The sequence below is a fragment of the Strongylocentrotus purpuratus genome, unplaced genomic scaffold, assembly GCF_000002235.5.
Source record: "Strongylocentrotus purpuratus isolate Spur 01 unplaced genomic scaffold, Spur_5.0 spur5_scaffold_9, whole genome shotgun sequence".
Taxonomy (NCBI): Eukaryota; Metazoa; Echinodermata; class Echinoidea; order Camarodonta; family Strongylocentrotidae; genus Strongylocentrotus; species Strongylocentrotus purpuratus.
In genome coordinates this window covers 32,485,915-32,499,507 of record NW_022145615.1, presented here as the reverse complement: position 1 = coordinate 32,499,507, position 13,593 = coordinate 32,485,915, and the positions used below count along the sequence as shown (strand labels likewise).

The 13,593-nt window shown below is 38.0% G+C and overlaps 2 long non-coding RNA genes across 2 annotated transcripts; both read left to right on the top strand.

The window, feature by feature from the left end:
- Positions 1-2,410: 2,410 nt before the first annotated feature.
- LOC115920768 lies at positions 2,411-7,014 on the top strand. The gene is made up of 3 exons (XR_004062530.1): positions 2,411-2,549; positions 5,211-5,335; positions 5,858-7,014. It is a non-coding gene; the product is annotated as an uncharacterized LOC115920768 (long non-coding RNA).
- A 1,382-nt stretch (positions 7,015-8,396) lies between these two features.
- Positions 8,397-13,592, top strand: LOC100890688. Its single transcript, XR_004062426.1, has 6 exons — positions 8,397-8,562; positions 9,100-9,236; positions 9,763-9,899; positions 10,408-10,544; positions 11,917-12,062; positions 13,208-13,592. It is a non-coding gene; the product is annotated as an uncharacterized LOC100890688 (long non-coding RNA).
- The last annotated feature ends 1 nt before the right edge of the window (position 13,593 follows it).

Genomic DNA, 13,593 nt, shown 5'->3' with positions numbered 1-13,593 from the left:
AACTTTTGCTTCTCCACATAATGCTAAGCGGTGGCCTATTCCGAGGTAGGTCTACATTGGGATTGTCCCAGTTGATAAGCCTATTGGTAGGCATACAAGGTAAATCTGCTAAACTGTCCTAACAAATATCTGGACGAATTTGATGACACTTTTAATGAATCGCGAGACCCCATCCCCACCCAGAACCCCGAAAGTGACTAGTACATCGTAAAGCAGGGGGTATCTGAGGGGGATGTGCCCCCCTCAGAAGTTGAGGGTATTTTTTAAATTGATGCATAGATGGCTCGATTATACTGTTCGCCAAATTACACAGAAAACAGTCTTAAGTTCAACTCACAAGAAAAAGAACGCAGGGGGGGGGGGGGGGAGGGTGTCACCATATTTTTCAGTAGGGTTGTCATAGATGAATTTGCCATTGAATAATCAGCCATAAGGTTTAGGAGATAAAAGGGATTAATTTGATTTTTTTTCAGTTGGTGAAAGGTTTTTTTTTTATCGTAAACCAATATTTGAACCTCCGGTAATGTGAATGTAATAATGACTCGTCTAAATCTGATCGCCTGATTTGGCTTGCTTTTTCTCTCTTTTTCTTCATTTTCTCTATCTTTATTTTCCCCCTCTCCCCCGCCCTCCCTTACGTCATAATTTACATTTTATAGTTCTCTTTCTCATGGCCTTCCTCCTTCTCGTCCCCTTCCTTTTCTTTTTTTTTTTTCTCCTTCCTTTAGTTTCTTTTCCTTCTTTTCGTTTCTTCTCCTTTCCTATAATTCTCCTTCCCTTAATTCCTCTCCCTTTTTTCAAATGACAGGGACGGCCACCCCCTGCCCCCTCCCCCCTGTGGCGCCGCCCCACTATAGCTGTCTCTCGTTCTGTCTGTCTGTCTGTTGATCTTTGTCTCTGTTTCTCCTTCTCTCCCTCCACCTCTTTCAAATAGTTTGCTTTTCCCTTTCCAGCCTCCCCCCCCCCCCCCCCCCCCTCCGTGGCCTCGGAACTCGTAAACTTCTGTTACTTTATAGGCCATATGATACTAAAACTTGGCCTATAATCCTTTGGTACTAGGAACTATTATTCTTGATAAGGCCTACACTTTAACAAACTTTAGATGATAGCCCGATATAAATGTTAAAAGAGAAAATGTCATGAAGCTGTTATTGTTTTCCGATGTATTTCAATCTCCCTCGGACTACAAAATAGTCGACTTACCTATATTTATCTTTTGTCTTCGTCATGACACGCAAGCGGTTCGGCCAATATGCTCTGACGAAAAGGAAAAAACAAACAACAAGGGTGTAACAAAACTGTGAGTGGAGCTGGGTTTGTTAAAGGTACATATTGCTTGTAATCACTTTGATTGTAATTTCATTATCATTGAAAGTCATCACAAAATTGTTCTGCCGCAATTCATCTCTCTCAACCAATCAATCAATCAATCTATCTATCTATCTATCAATGTATATAGGTATATATATATATATATATATATATATATATATATATTATATATATATATATATATATATAAAGATCTGACATTTGGGAGACATTCCGGTGTTATTATACCTACTTATAGGAGACACCCAGATTAGGGAGACATTTTCGTGTCTCCTTTACGTTTCAACACCCCATACATGCAGTTTTACAAGGAACGGTGTCCAAAATGCTTCATGAATATTCATGTTAACATTGTAGCTCAATGTTCGCACCGTCCATTTGATACAAGGGTACATCAACTTAAAATAGAAACCCTTTCAAATATGGGGGTGTATACTCGGCGTTGATATAACAGTGCATTTGAGAGACACAAAGTTTATGGGATATATCTCGCTTTCTCAATCGTATATGTGTGGGATATTCATTTCTAAGATCAGATGTGATTCTAACAACGTAATAATGTGCATCTTGCTCATTATTTTTTTAAAGAAAAATATATATCCGTTATGGTGTGAAAAGCACCCTCTTTTTTAAGGTAGTTTATTCCAATGCGATATCGCGATCTTCGCACATGCGCAGTAATATATACATATATTTGCCGATAAAATTGTCTCCCTTGCACCGTAATATATACACCGATTCGGGCGACTTCTGCAAAGAGATTCGATCATACACAGTATGTCCTCCGTAGGAGGACTAGAGGGCCAACTAAAATCGTGACCTTTGACATTTCATAGGTTTTGCATTGGATGCATTATGGGGGTTTTGTCCGATTTGAACGACGGTTTTGGAGGGTCAATGAATATTCATGAGCAATGACGTAAAAAATACGCCAACTACTGTTTGTTGATTGGCCATCGACAAAATGTTTTATGTATTAGGTCATGCATAAAACATTTTTTGCATTCCCAGAATTCCCTACGATTTGAGCAAGAAAATGATGAAAAATGGCGGTTGTATGAACTGCGACTTTGAAGTTTTTCAATTACGAACAATGAAACATTTTTCTTGTAAGTGAATTTCTATTATAATAGAAGTTTGTCAAATACATCTCAGTTGAGCAGAAAATCTTCAGGCGAACATCGACATCAAAGTGATACCATACGGATACCAAAAAAGTAAGTAAAGATAAATTTTGTGTGAAGATATCTGAAATGATTGTGATGTGTTCGTCATTGCAGTAAGGGGCTCTCCGCATTGTCACAACGTATTACCCGGTTAACCCCCTTCCCCATCCTCTTTTCTTTCTTCTGACCAAAGAATATTAACTGATTGAATGAACTCTAATTTAAGTCATCGACGGTAGTATTTTCAGAAACAATCAGGATTTTACCGTAGGTTATTTCATTAGAGCACATCTCATAATTTTAAGTTCAGTTCATAGCTTGATTTCCGATAGTAATCGGTCGTAGATGTGGACCTGTTGGAGACTGCGCAAATGGCTCATTGCTAGTGACCAAGCCGATGAGATCTCGTCGAGCGGTTTATGATCTTCAATCCGCCGGTTCTAGCCGGCTGTAACACTCCACCAAGAACCCAAGACGAAAATCCAATTGAAACCAATTGAACACCAATTGAAATTTCAATTGGTTTCAATTGGTTTCAATTGGTCTCAATAGGTTTTAACAGGTTTCAATGGGACCTCAGATGTTTTCAATTGGTCCAGATTGGCCCCATTGGACAAATTGGCCCCATTGGCCCCATTGGCCTAGGCCCCATTAGACTTTAATGGGTCCCCAATTGGTTTCAATTGGTCCGGATTGGCCCCATTGGACAAATTGGCCCCATTGGCCCCATTGGCCTAGGCCCCATTAGACTTTAATGGGTCCCCAATTGGTTTCAATTGGTCCGGATTGGCCCCATTGGCCTAGGCCCCATTAGACTTTAATGGGTCCCCAATTGGTTTCAATTGGACCAATTGGCCTTAATTTGGACTTCAATTGGTCCCATTGAAACCAATTGGCCAATTGAAACCAACAAATCTAGGCATCTCATGAATATTCATTATCACTTTACACGTGTCACAGAAAAATAAATTTATCATGATTTGTTAAGCAAATTATGACAATGCACATCAATTTTGTGATTTCTTTATTCCTTCAGCAATTATTAACCAATAGATTATTTTGTCTGATCATGTGACAATTACATTTACGTTTTAGCAATAGATGTTTTGATTTATATATTGATTATATGATTACTAACCAAGAAACAATATACATATTTAGTATATATATTTGTACGAGCCAATGTCATTGTAAATGAAACTCTTGAATTCACTTCAAATGATCATTGTGATGAAGTTAATGCAAATGAGATAGGAATATACCTAATTGGTGGACTGTTGCTAATATCGATTATGAAGTATCAATAATTTATTACTGGTTCTTCTAACTGGATCGATTTACCAATTGAATCCCCATTGAATGCCCCCATTGAATCCCAATTCAATACCAATTGGCAATTTGGAGTAAATGGAAAGTGAAACAATGGGTACCCATTGAAACCAATTGGCAATTGGTCCCCATTGGAACCAATTGGCAATTGGTCCCCAATTTGGAGTAAATGGAAAGTGAAACAATGGGTACCCATTGAAACCAATTGGCAATTGGTCCCCATTGGAACCAATTGGCAATTGGTCCCCATTGGTTCAATGGGTACCCATTGTTTCACTTTCCATTTACTCCAAATTGGATTCAATGGGGACATTCAATGGGGATTCAATTGGATTTTCGTCTTGGGAAGCGACTGCGTTTCCTGAGCTGGCGCGGCTATAACTTACAGTGTGTTACTGTAAAGCCTAGGCCTAGGGCTAGGCTAGTATTCATAGCATAGTCTGGCCTGAATTTTCTGTCTCTTTTGTTCGTTAGCCCTTGATTTGGGTAGGGTCGGCTCCTCTCTTCAGCCTAAGCAGAGGTCTAGTGTAGTAGTGGAGCCAGACGTAGTCTCAGTGGAACAACCAACGATATAGAGACTGAAGCTTTCGGTCTAGTCTAGATCTAGCACTTATTATATAAACAGCATTTAACCCCGCATCTAGTATAGATCTAGGCCTAGATCTAGCTAGGGCTAGATTCTAGGCCTAATGCATTCTAATTAAGAAAGACTAAATAAATGCCTGGTGTAGGTGGATCAAATAATGATGTGGAATTTATGGAGAGGGGGGGGGTGCATAGACTAATCATTCTGTGCCCCCTTTTTCAGATGTGGCATAGGTCTAGGGACGGGTCTAGATCTAGGTCTAGAGCCACCTACTAATAATACTGAAAATAGGCAATTAGACCTAGATCTAGGCCTATAGCTTGTGTTATGCCATAGCAAAGAATTCCATAGCCATGGGTCTAGTCTCGTTTTTGCTCCACTAGACTACAGTCGTGCACATGTGTCATTATTGTGATCCAGGTCCAGATTCAGCTTAGTTTGAATGTAGATCTAGATCTACTTCTAGGCTAGATCTACCATCAACAACAAAAACAAAACAAAAACAAAACAAAAAAGGTGTCTCCTCCTCCCCCCCCCCCCCCCCCCCCCCCCCTCTTTCCCTGATTTTGCTCTTACTCATGTCATTGTGCCTTGTTTGAAATAATTAGTTTATTTTCAGGATTTTATGCCACCCCTTTTAGTTTTATGTTGGTGAGAATTCTGGATCCAACCCTACATATGATATGGATATTTCTTTCTCTATTAAAGGACATGAACAAAGTTATAAACTGATAACTAATGCATGCATTTGATATTAGCAGGAACCTTACTAAGTTTATGTTTTCTTTAAATTGTAGATCCTATGGAACAAAGAAGCAGATAATGATCACAGAAGTGCAACAAAGAGCACCAGGACCTGATCATCAAATGTTATGGTGTAGATCTAATCAAGAACAGGACACCTAAGTTGAACTCTGGCAAGGTATGTTTGTATGAAGTTCGAAAATATTCAGGCTGTATAATCTAAGCCCATGCGAACACCGCACTCGGCTTGAACTATATACAAAGATTTGGGGAACTGTCATCTTGTGTTGCATTATATCTTGTAATTCTCATTTATTCTCGATCTAGCTTTTTATTTAGGTGACAAACTATGGTGTTGCTACAGTTTATTCTCTCAGCATATTAAAAGATGTACCCAAAGGCATTTTTTCCTAAATATTACATTATATCTAACAAACCTTTGTTCACAAAAGTCTAGCAAATAATAACTTAAAATAAATTGGAAATTACTTTTAAAATAATTGGAAATACATCTAAACCTTTACTCTTCTTTTCAAAAAAGGCCCTATCAGATAGACATAAGTTTATCATTTTTTAATAAAATTAAAATGCAAGACCTAAACAAAGTGGAAAGGTACTAGATCTATTTTTGAAAATCCAATATAATGCAGCAGTTTTAATCTTATTTGATTTCTCCTCTCTTTTTGTTTTTATTATGCAGGTTGTCCCTTGCAGAAGGTTTGATACCCAGGCTTCTTTTGTACAAGTCCCTAGTCCACCCTCATCTTGAGAACTGTTCCTGTGTCTGGGATCCCTATAACATCTCAGATGTCCAGGACGCTACTTCACAATGGGGACCACAAGTGAACCAGCAGTTTGACTGAGATGATCAGCACCTTTAGTTGCCTACTATATCTACAACTACAAGGCACTCTGCAAGAAGACTGGGAATGGTGCACAAGATAGTCGATGGTCTCTCCGCTCTCCCTTGAAAATTTTCCCACTGCACTACTTATAGCTACTTGCGCCCTCTATATAGCAAACAATGCCTAATCGGTGCCTGTTGGTCCCCCATGATCCTCTTTTTCTTATATTAATTGAGAGCTGATTTGATGAGATAACCACCTGTAAGTGACCTTGCAGGGTGGTCTAATCCCCCTGACCAAACTAGTACAGATGGGCTTTAACAAATCACGAGCAGGAAGTACCATGACATGACCCTCCAGTTGCACCAAGCCAGAAGCAACATAGACAAGTTTGTATTTGCCCAACACTCTGTCCCAAAGTTAATGGAACTTACTTCCAGCAAATATAGTGCATGCTGACAGTCCAGAGAACTGCCAGGGACTACTTCTGAGGCATCTACTCTCCTTATCCCACTTAGAAACAATCTATCTTCCTCACACCACTTGTAATCTTTAGTATTAATTCATCTTCGTGATAGGCTACAACGCCTTTTGAAGATTACCAGAAGAAAAAGAAGAAGATATATCGAGGATCATGAAAGTAATCATTTGTTCTTTTAAATACGTGTACATGAAACATAGTTTTTTGATATTTAATCTTAAGTCAAGTTCTGACAAATATATTAGGGATGCTGAACTGGATAGTAAATTGAAGGGGGGGGGGGATAAAATGATGTAGTTCGATAGTAATACTGTAGTAATATAATTAATAACATTAATAATAATAACAATATTACAAATAGTAACAATAATGACAATGATCATGATAATAGCAGTAATAATAATGATAATACAGGTAGTAGTAAAAACAACAATGATGTCCGATGTAAGATAAAGTACTCATAAAACTCAGTATATACCTGTGCTTTACATAATAAAATAGCATGTTGATATTATTGATTTTTTTTCTTCTCAAAATCTACAGTAAACTTTTACAACTGAAAAATTTGAATTCAAGAGACAGCACCCCCCCCCCCCTCCCCCATCCTTTTGTCATCCTTTTGTTGATGTCATGTTGGATTTAAAAAGATCTTTATAGAAACAAAATATGTTGATAAATGAGTTCATAGATGTTAATAAATTAGTTAATACTGCTTAATTCTGTTCTTTTCATTTTCTTATTTTGTGAAATATATGTGATGATGCTGGTGATTATGATGATGTAAAGTAGGCACTCTGTAATGATAATGCTCTATGACTGAGGTGAGATGGGGGCTGATGCAGTCTTGTGTAGAATTGAGTACGGTGTTCGACCATTTGATGTTTGTTTATATCTGGCATCAGCGAGATAGATTTAACCGTCTTTCCTAATGAGAGAGAAAGCGGAAATGTAACAAGAGAGTGGGCAAGACTAATGTATAAATATAATATAAAAAATGGTTTACAATAAAGATGAGGGGGGGGGGGGGTTAATTAAAGAATAAGTCAATGCCAAAATGATGAAAGCATAGGTAATTGGGGTGTGGATGGGGGAGGGAGGGTAATAGAGCCTATGGAAATGTCAATATTGGAAGGGGTCCCTGTATTGAAAATGTTACTGATGGGGGGGGGGGATTTAAAAAAAATCAGTGGCGACGAATGCAAGAATGAAAGAAGGAGACAAAATAGAAATTTCATTTGGGATGGGGCACAATATGAAGATCATTGAAGTCGAGGTTAGAATGATTCATTATTTGGACACTAAAAATATGAATATATCACTTGTTGAGTGGGCTAAAGGATCAGTGCAATTTTTCTGATTAAAAAAAAATTTAAGTTAATAAACGAACAAAACAAAAAAGGTAAACAATGAATTGAGGTACCACAGTGAAATGGGGTCATTATTTTTGCCTTTTAACTGAACTGAATTTAAAAAAAATGTACTTTCCATCCTGGTGACAGTGAAGTTTGTGGCCCCAACTAAGTCTAACCTAACTCTAACCTTTGTTCTACATTTATTCGGCCCAAGGATTCTGTCTAGAGTAACGCATGCGCATTGTCTTTTTTTCATTACGATAATATGCTAATAAGTGGAAATGAGCTCATGAATATTCCAAATTCTAATTTACATATTTTACGCGGTGCGCGCAGTCCAAAATCCCCAATTCGCTGGTGCACTAAAAATTTGTCGTCTTCATAGGCTAATACACGACAAGTGGAAGCAGTGTGCACTTTTGACCCTCCAAAATTTCCCCATGGCTAGACGGATGCAGAAGCGGAGTTGAACCCCCCTGGACTTCTGGTGGAAGTGCGCCCTCATAAGGTGACGCCATAACTGGGGGGCGTCTGAGCTGACTGCAGCTAGTACAGCGCAGCGCGCGAAAATATGCAAGAAAATTAAGCACTGACGTAGTGCAGTTTGATACCGTATGTTGTTTCTTCACTTGGTTGTCTCCAGTTTGGAGAACTGCAGGTGGTGCAGGATGACATATATATCATGCAGGACTACGTTGACATGGTGACATAATACTACGTTTAACATGTAAGTCAAGTACAAAACTGAGAGAAGAGTTGTAACTGTTACTAGTGTTAGTGTTAGAGTTCTAATAATATTTGCCGGGACGTGATACACAGAGCGTGTGTACGGTGTACCGTTGTAACGTTAGACCTATGTATGTTGAACAGACGTAGACCTAGATCTAGATTCTAACTGGTCTAACGTTAACAGTTAGGGATCTAACAGTTAAATCTAATAATTTCATGAATGGATATTATACTAGAGGTTATAAGGAAAATGGCTATCCTATACTTTAGTGTGTTTTATTATTTTGGGTTTCTAACTTCAGTTTAACCCTAACCCTAACCCTAACCCTAACCCTAACCCTAAACCTAAACCTAACCCTAACCCTAACCCTAACCCTAACCCTACCCTAACCCTAATCCTAACCCTACCCTAACCCTAATCCTAACCCTAACCCTATGATATGCACGTAGAGCTGTTAACTGAAGTTAGAAACCCAAAATAATAAAACACACTAAAGTATAGGATTGCCAGGAAATGGTGTGTTCATTTATTTAGGAGTTCTTTCGTGGATGGAACTTGCAGTTGGCTGGTACGGTCGTGAAGGTGGTCAGCTGCAGTGGTCTGAGTGATCAGGACAGGGACCGTGTGGGCCTGCCTTGATAGACAGTTCTTCTGGTACTCTATTTCAGGAGGTACGATTACACAATGTTTAATGTTTAAATGTTTTCATGATCATTGTTGTATGAAGACTTGCATGAAAATAACTGAATATTCTATTGGTTAATATTAATTGGTGATCTATAGACTAGAATAATGTAGGCCTAGGGTCTAGATCTAGTCTAGACTCTAGATCTAAAGTTACAGTAATGTTATCCATGAATTTTATTTGTTTAATTCATTTATGCTATCTATCTAGTAAAAGGGGGCACTTCTTAGCATTGAAAGTGCCCCTTTTAAGAAGTTTAAAATATCTATTTTAAGTATAAAAAGGACTCTTAAGGTAAGAAAAAGGAGCACTTTTTAGTCTTGAAAAGGGGCACTTATAAGTTTTAGGGTGCTTGAAAAAGTGGGGGGGGGGGGGGCACTGTGCTCCCCCTCCCCACCCGGTTCCGCCGCCCCTGACTGTTGAGGACTAATCTATGTTTGGTTTTGATAATTTCATAATGGATATTATACTAGTCTAGAGGTTATAAGGAAATGGTGTGTTCATTTATTTAGGAGTTCTTTCGTGGATGGAACTTGCAGTTGGCTGGTACGGTCGTGAAGGTGGTCAGCTGCAGTGGTCTGAGTGATCAGGACAGGGACCGTGTGGGCCTGCCTTTATAGACAGTTCTTCTGGTACTCTATTTCAGGAGGTACGATTACACAATGTTTAATGTTTAAATGTTTTCATGATCATTGTTGTATGAAGACTTGCATGAAAATAACTGAATATTCTATTGGTTAATAATTGGTGATCTATAGACTAGAATCTAGATCTAAAGTTACAGTAATGTTATCCATGAATTTTATTTGTTTAATTCATTTATGCTATCTATCTAGTAAAAAGGGGGCACTTCTTAGCATTGAAAGTGCCCCTTTTAAGAAATTTAAAATATCTATTTTAAGTATAAAAAGGACTCTTAAGGTAAGAAAAAGGAGCACTTTTTAGTCTTGAAAAGGGCACTTTTAGGGTGCTTGAAAAAGTGGGTGGGGGCACTGTGCTCCCCCCCCCCCCCCCCCCCCCCCCCCCCCCCCCCCCCCCCCCCCCCCCCCCCCCCCCCCCCCGGTTCCGCCGCCCCTGACTGTTGAGGACTAATCTATGTTTGGTTTTGATAATTTCATAATGGATATTATAAGGAAATGATGTGTTCATTTATTTAGGAGTTCTTTCGTGGATGGAACTTGCAGTTGGCTGGTACGGTCGTGAAGGTGGTCGGCTGCAGTGGTCCGAGTGATCAGGACAGGGACCGTGTGGGCCTGCCTTGATAGACAGTTCTTCTGGTACTCTATTTCAGGAGGTACGATTACACAATGTTTAATGTTTAAATGTTTTCATGATCATTGTTGTATGAAGACTTGCATGAAAATAACTGAATATTCTATTGGTTAATAATTTTAGATCTAGTCTATAGATCACAAATTATTAACCAATAGAATATTCAGTAATGTTATCCATGAATTTTATTTGTTTAATTCATTTATGATATCTATACATACGACACAGAGAGTGATGTTATATATTGTAAAGCAAACTGGTTAATATGGATTGGGTCGTGTGTTATAAGGTCGCCGCCTTTTGCGTTACATGCCAAGTTTACTACGCACAGCGCCTTCTTCACTTCAAAAACCTGTATCTCCTAAAGTATACACCCTACCCTACAAAAGTATACATTTTCTGAAAGGAAATTCCACAAGGAATCTAAATCTGCATTAAAAAAGTATACCATGTGCAAGATAAAAAAGTTACGAGGACTAGACATCTAGTCTGAAGAAATTTACATTTTTTTTAAAATCTCATTGTTTTTACATAACAATATCTACATCACCTAAATGGCAAAAATATTGTTATATTCTGGTAGAAGACATTAAAACCTTTCAAACAATGTATAATTCCCTATGGTTTACAGTTTTAGAATTAAAAATACAATGACCTGAACTTTAGCATTAAACAAATAGCGATTTTCAAAGTTGTTAGGTGGTTGGATCTTGCCAAGTACTATTGCAACATTAAACCCATTTTTTAGTGATATGATGGTATAAAGCAGCTCATAAGCTTCAATTTGGTACCAAATTTATAGTCATATTCCAAAAATTGGCAGAGAAATTTAAGTTTTCCCAAAATCAACCACAAAATCTCAAATTTCCCATTGACTTTGTACAGGCTGCGCCGCTTCCGGCACCACCCCTACTGTCCCCTACTTAAAACGTCGTAACTCCGCCAGAGTCTAGAACAATGATATTTCACAGGGAGCTAGCACACTAATTGAGCTTCAAAATGATACCAAACTTGTTAAATAAACTTTATTACTTTTGGAAAAATTTACAAATTAATGCTGAAAAATAGCAAAGAGCGTAACAGTACCACCCTATTTGGGTGGCGAGCTCATAACACACGACCGTTGTTTCTTGAAAGCCTTATTGTTGGGATGATTTAAATTAATCAAGCTAATAGTGTCATTTTCTTCTGTTAGGACAAAGAAAGAATGATGTATTGAGTATTTGAATTATCAGATGCTAAGTTAGATATAATATTAATAAGGTGAAGACTAATGTGACAAGACAAAGCTTTGTTGTTGGTCTTTAAAAGTGACCTCTTTTATTGGTAAAAGGAATAAGTGAGGAAAAATTGATTGCACTTGGTTGATTTAGGGTTCATTCTTTTTAATATAGGTGTTCAGCTTAATACGAGATGATGAGCTGTATAGCTATTGATTTGAAGACATCGTAGCTACAACTCCCCTCCCCCTACAATTTCCAGACCAAGATGGATAATTGGGTCGACGACATTCGCCAGTGGCCTTTTTTAACAGATCAAGGTAGGCCTATGATTTGTACCACAAACAATCACGAAGACGAAGTAAAAAACAATTATTTTTATACTAGTCTAAGTTAAGTCTAACAAGTTACAGTCGAGATCGGCAGCCTTGCATACCTTCAGTGACTCGATCAAACAATCTAAAGTTATGGGGCACTTGACGGCGAGGCTACTCGTCAGCTGCTGCTTCGCGACCGGCGGAGAGCCTCTGATTGTAAATTGTCCGTCGCTCCAGTGGAGTTTCGGAGTAAAATATTCGTGTTAATTCACCTTTTTCTCGTCAGTTTTTTTAGATGATAAATGATATGGGTACCGTCTTCCCTTTTCAATTCTATAGACTAAAGTAAAGTGAATTGTTTATTGTTATTGTCTTCACTTCGTGAATTTTTACAAATAATGGTTCACATTTGTACAGTCAACAAAAAAGAAATTGACCAGTAATGTATTTAAAAACTGAAAATGAAGATGAATACATCATTAAATCCTGATCATCCATGCACACTGATGCATGACATTGATAAATTGCGTTCATATGCAATTTACTTACTTATAATAGATCTAGATCTAGACCTTCTAGACTCTAGATCTAGATCTATATGAATTATAATTTTTTATTTGTTTTAATTCTTTTTAAATAAATTAAATATGGATTCATGGGGGGATTACAGCAATGGCCATATCTAACAGAAGAAGGTATGATGCAATATGTAGTTCAATTACTTTTTACTTAATTTTCTTCATAAAATAGTGTTAATCTGATAGAGTATTGCCAATGGGGTTTCAACAGGGAAGATCCGCTTCATGTTGCTGCATTGCGGTATGTGTGTGTGTGCAATTGTGCATGGAGCACCCGGGAGAGCGAGATAAAGAGTGACTGCGATCATGTTCAAGCATGATCATAAAAAGATGATAGGTCTACCATTAAAAAAAAAAATAATGTTTTGTTAAGTTTCTTTTCAAAGATCTATGTGCTTACAATGCGAATGTTGAAATTAATGAAATAAAATGAAATGCAGGAACGAGCAAAATACGTCTCAAAATGAAATTAAATTTAAAAAAACAACTTTAAACTGTAAAATCATTAGGCATATGTACTACATGAGCAGGAATTAAATAGTATGTACTTTTTCACCCTTTTTTCGGTAGGTATCCAGGATTACTTCTTAAAGCGTTTGGCCTGTGATGAGCAACCTAATGCTAATTACCGATCTCTGATTGAGGGACAAAACTATCTAAGATCTGGATGGGTTGGTCAAATAACACACCGTTTGCGAAGTACAGAGGTCATCGTGCTGAAGGGAAAAGTGCGATACTCCCAATCCATTAACAAGTACCATGAAGTAGAAGTGACAATACAAAGAGACAAAGCTGAAATACTTGAAGTTAAATGTGACTGTATGGCTAACCAAGGCAGATGCTGCAGCCACACAGCAGGTCTTGCTTACAAGATTAACCAAGCCGCTCTCAAAGGCTACATTGGTGTAGCATGTACAGATGTGGAATGCTTGTGGAATAAGTCAACGTCGACAAAT